This window comes from Pinus tabuliformis, chromosome 7, assembly GCF_031772625.1.
Source record: "Pinus tabuliformis cultivar Carrire ecotype Pingquan chromosome 7, CPIR1, whole genome shotgun sequence".
In the NCBI taxonomy this organism is placed as follows: Eukaryota; Viridiplantae; Streptophyta; class Pinopsida; order Pinales; family Pinaceae; genus Pinus; species Pinus tabuliformis.
Genome location: NC_142293.1, coordinates 363,719,590 through 363,725,048, shown reverse-complemented (window position 1 = coordinate 363,725,048; position 5,459 = coordinate 363,719,590). Strand labels below are relative to the sequence as shown.

The 5,459-nt window shown below is 32.8% G+C and overlaps 1 long non-coding RNA gene across 1 annotated transcript; it reads left to right on the top strand.

Annotated features, from left to right (window-relative positions):
- Positions 1 to 4,178: 4,178 nt before the first annotated feature.
- Positions 4,179 to 5,129, top strand: LOC149247473 (uncharacterized). The gene is made up of 2 exons (XR_016265636.1): positions 4,179 to 4,541; positions 4,706 to 5,129. It is a non-coding gene; the product is annotated as an uncharacterized LOC149247473 (long non-coding RNA).
- The last annotated feature ends 330 nt before the right edge of the window (positions 5,130 to 5,459 follow it).

The following is a 5,459-nucleotide window of genomic DNA, read 5'->3' as shown; positions in this document are numbered from 1 at the left end:
ATCTTAGTGTTGAGATGCAATAAAACATTTTTTTGTATTAAGTATTTAGGAGAAGTTGAAGAGATGTAATTGTCTTGACAAGAAAATGGACAATCACCAATGGCAATTACAAACTCATATCTATAAATATTGTAAAGCCCTCATAAGAAAGGTTACCAATGCCTGAAGTTTAGTTCTCATTTTAGGAAATTGTTGTAGTTACAGGTTTCCCTAGGTGCACAATCTGGATGTGTGGATGTAAAATCCACATGCATATTAGTTGCAGTGATCAAATTTGATTCTTGAGAGATCCAATAATCAGTCTTGTTCTTGAAATGGGATTCTCAGTTCTCCAAGTGGGAGATTCCCACCAATGATAGGTGTGGGACGAGCAACATCCATATTAGGTAGTATGACCTCTACCTCCTCTTGTTCCAATTTAGAAGCGCTGAAAGGGGGAATGTTTGGTATGGTAATGGAGGGAAAGAAAGAGCATGAGGCAGTGAAACATATTGTAAATTAGAAGAAAGGAAAAGGAGGGAGATGTCCATACTTGAGACCATGTTCAAGGCAGTTGTCTCTCCAGAACCACATCCTTCGAAATCTACTCGTACTAATGGGCCTCCGAATCATCTGGCTCTACTTGCACAATATTCCCTTTTTTGTCTGGGTAAAGAGGTGGAAGTGAGTCCCTTTCCTACTACCCATGATCCTCACGTGTTGAAACTGAGAGCAGAGGATTATTGCACTGAAAAACTGTAGGCTCCTTCCTTACCCATTTCTTTTTTGATCGACCCAAGTTGCAATCCTTTCCCAAATTCCCATATGAGTGACATCTCATACATTTAAAGGGTATCCCTTCATAGTCAAGAGTCTATTTATGGATTTTTCAGCTAGTCTATATGTAGATCAAGTTCGGGAGCTTGACTGACAAATTTAATCCAACCAGGATTTGGGTCATGACCATATAACCATTTTTTTCAAAAGACGTGTCGGCCTCGTAGAAATATCCCATGATATTCCCGGTTTTCATGAAAACTTCTTATATCTAGAATTGCCATGGAAGGGTGAATAACCTAATTGAAATAATAACCATAGAAGGTTTGTACGTTATATCGTTGAATTCAACAGACCAACAAAATGTAGGTCTTGAGACTTATGTTTGATGCAATTCTTATTTAGTTTATACCCCACATTACTAGCCAGCTAAAGGGGTGGGCTACAGGTTAGACTTGCCCCCCCACTCAATATCTCCCACATTAAATGGTCGTTCAAAAACTCTTGGGGAGGAAAAGTGCAGCAAGTTTTCACCATGGGGTTTCAGGATGCATCAAAGTCACTGCATAAGGAGGAAGGGTTTGTTGCTTGACACACGGGTGGAGGGAGGTGATGACTATGGGGGAATATTGGCGAAGGAGTTGGAGAGCAATGAGAAAAGGGTGCAAGAAACAAGGGGGATTAGAGGGGGCACATAAGATCCATTCTAAGATGACTGGATCTGCCATAGAATGTGCCAAGGGAAGGCCACAAAAATCTTCTTCTTGCACTGACCAGTTCTACAAGCCTGCCAACGGGCCATCCAAGAAGTCCACTAGTTTGTCATATTCAACATTCATCCCATGTGACCTAAAACCCTGACGTCTTTGTGATAATAATTAATCTATATTATAATATTAAAATAAATTATATAACTTTAATGATATGAAAAATTAAAAAAATTAATATTAAATCAACAAAAAAATTACATATTATTATATATCATAAATAAAATAATAATTTTGAACAATTATTTAGTTTCTAATAAATTTAGTACAATGATAGCTTTTTTAAAGGAGTTGTCTTTAGTGCGACTTTTTGGAAGCTGTTCGGTGGGTTTTTCCGGTGAAATTTCTCTAAAATCTGGTAACAATTTATTGAAATCACAAGCTTGATGGGTAATCCCTACACAATCAAAGTGTCATAGGGGCTTTTCAGGGTGCTGAATACAAATATGCACTTAAAAAACTAGTTTAAATAACACAAATCAAGATTTCACCTCAAATTTTTCCGCCAGATTCCAGCACTGGAAAGTCTAAAAAATTACACTAAAAACAGCTCCCTTCTTAAATAACAACTCTCTTAAATAAAAAAAATTCAAATTCAAATATTTTAAAACGCCTCTTTGATTGGACTTGAAAAGCATCCCATTAATACCTTGGAATTGGCATCTACATGAGTATTTCAAAGTAGAAATTGTATTCCACATTGCCCTTTCTAAGTCGATGGCGATTTGATGTTAAGTATGAATTGTGCGTTTTTATAAGAATAACGATGGCAATGTGATTTGCTTCATGGAAATGTGTTTGTATGAGAAATCAAAGTACATATTGAGTAATTCCATGAATATGGAATATTTCCTTTTTTTTCCTAGTTCTGAAAAATGAATACGGTGGAAAATTGAATTCTAATCAGTCTTTTAAACGTATAAAAAACATAGTCTTAAAATTTTGTAAATCTCAAATTGCTTTTTATTTTGAATCGTGTTACAAATGCAGAACTATCGTGACATGAATAGTCATTAAATATAATATTTTAGTAGGGAAAAAACGATCTTTGGTAGTAGTCTAAGAAGGCTATAATTTTGTTTAGAATATAATCGAAATTTTTGTAAGATTTTGATTAAATGCGATAGAAATTTTGGAATATCTAAGTTACAACTGTCAAGTTTCAGGATTTTGGGTGTTTCAAAGGTTTTTGATGGTGTTGAATTCATTTCCACTATCGAAAAAATAATTTAAACATTCTTATTATTAGATTTTTCAAAGAAAAATGGCAATGAAAAATGACTTTCCAAACAAAATTATAATCTTAGTAAACAAAACCTTAAAAATAGCATCTTTATTTCTTTATTCAAATTACTAATCATATTTTTAATTTAATTTATGTTATAATTATATTTTAAAATTAAACAATATATGTGCATGTTATTATAATTTCATTTAACTTTTAAAAATTATTTGCATTATTATCTTAAAGTTCAGATAAAATGATTTCTAAAAAAATACTAGATAATTAGACATTATTTTCAATATAAAAATAATCACTACTCTTCAAGAATAGAAATATTGGTTTCATATAAAAAATTTCCTTTTTTACAATGAAAAATAACAAAGTGCAACCAATAATAATCTTTCCATTTACAATATAACATGGATCTTGGATATTTAATACACATATAACTAGCACATAATTTGATTTCCATTGGGAATTGTGATAGTCACATCATTCTCATTAAGGATGGCCAAACTGAAATCAGAATAACAGCTAATATTAAAAAAAATTGACAATTTTATTAAAAAAATAATAAAATAAAGTTATCTTCGATAAATTTTTCTAATTTGGAATTAACATAATATATAATATTAAATGATTGTATGCCAACCCTAATGCAGAAAAACTCATTTAAATTATAATTAAAATTATTATAATAAAAATTGAGATCCAAACCAAAAACTATGTAAATGAAGGAAAACAATGGTTACACCATAAAATATGTTTACGCGTTTTCAGTAAATCTCCACTATGTGTAAATTCAATGTGGGCAATTTTTTCAGATTGATTTATTAGAAGATAAATAAAAATGAATTATTTTTCGCTAAAACAATTTGTTTTTAGTAAACATTTCTCTTATTAATGAACTATCTTCTACATATAAGTATTTGAATCAGGAATGGTTGTGAATCATTCTTTAATTCAAATCATTGGATTATTGGTTTTGAATAAATTCAAAATCCGCATTGACGTATATCTGCTGTTGTCTCCGCACCGAGTTCCAGTACTGTTCGCTGGCGGTCATTGCTACCATTAATGAACATCGAGTTCCAGTACTGTTTGCTGGAGCCGGCAACTAATAAATCCCATACTATTGGGTATCAGTGTCTGACAGTACGAAATGGATAGCCGCCATCCATCATACATAAAACCATGCTATGCATCCGGAGGCCCATCTTAGATGTGACCATGTTACGGATTTGAATTTATATTTGAGCCACCTCCGCCTCCGCCTTGATTGCCACCGCCACCACCAGTACGTAGGAACGCTGGCATATCCTGTACAACGTACGCATTTAATTGACATATTAGTTTGAATTTGAATTTGAAAGCCCGCTTTCAAAAATTTAATTTCTATAACTGTGACCGCCTGGAGGGTGCAGCAAAAGGCTGCCCGTCCTGCTCTCTGGAGGGTGTAACGAAATGCGGTCTGGTAGTGTCAGTGGCCCTCACGGCGAAGGCGATGCCAAGGTCTCAAATCCTCCGCGCGGTTGTAGTAGCACTGCTTCTCAGATGCTGGGGACTTCTCAGACATTGTACTCACTGCAACAATTGCACGAAGACGCTGAGGCGCAGCAAGATATATAGCAGCTATTCTACCAAGTCCTCTCATGCTGCTAAATATTTCATCTCACCCACGCAGCCAAACAGTAGTCTCGATGACCTTCGTGAATGCCTGGAGATGAAGATTTATCAGGATGGAGGGAAATGCCCAAAAGCCGCTGAGGTTTTCTTTAAGTTTAACTCTTGAGGTTAGAATATACATCTACATACGCAGTGCAATATATTTTCATCGAAATTTGTTTTTTTTGTTTAAATTTGTTGAGTTTGTTTCTTCTCAGTAACTTTGCACAGTTACTTCCTCCGGAGATCACACATTTTCATTTATTATATCTTTTGTCTTATTCGTTTGCAGGTTTACATTTAAGAGTAATGGCACGTAAAGGGTACTACTAGTTATTTTATTGTGAATATCATTTATTTTCTGCTCTGCCAGAGAGGTTTACAATGGCATAGTCTCGGTTATGATTCATAAGTTTACACTGCATAGTCTCGGTTTCAGAGGAAAAATTTAATCATTGCTTTGGCAAAACTGCTGAGCATCTTAGAGCTTTCTACATATTTTTTCAAACATAAGAGAGAAAAAATACTTAGAGCCAGAAACAACTGCTATAGATCTTTGAAAGAAACTCTAGCGAAATGCGAAATTGTTTTGCTTTTTTTTTTTAAAATGATGTCTGTTGAAACTCTTACAGGTTCATGGGTTCATAATATGTCTGAGTTGGACCATTTGTAATTTTGCAAATGATTTTTAAAGTTTGAGTACATGTGTTTTAATATATCATGCAAATAGATTTGTTATATATCTATACATGTTTTGGTCATTATGGTTGTGATTACATTTGATTTTAATCTTTTTAATGGTTATTTTAAAATTTAAATGTAAATTTTTTTTATTGAATGATTTTAAAATTATATAAAAGTAGATTTAATATTATAAAATATTTTATCATAATAAGTTTTCTCAATTTCATATTTTATATTAAATGTATTGGATTTTTTTTTTGTTGGAATCCAGGTAAATAATTATTATTATTTTTTGAGTGAAATTTTGATTATTTGTTATTTAAAATTTATTTTGGACTATATAAATTTAGCATCTTAACAAC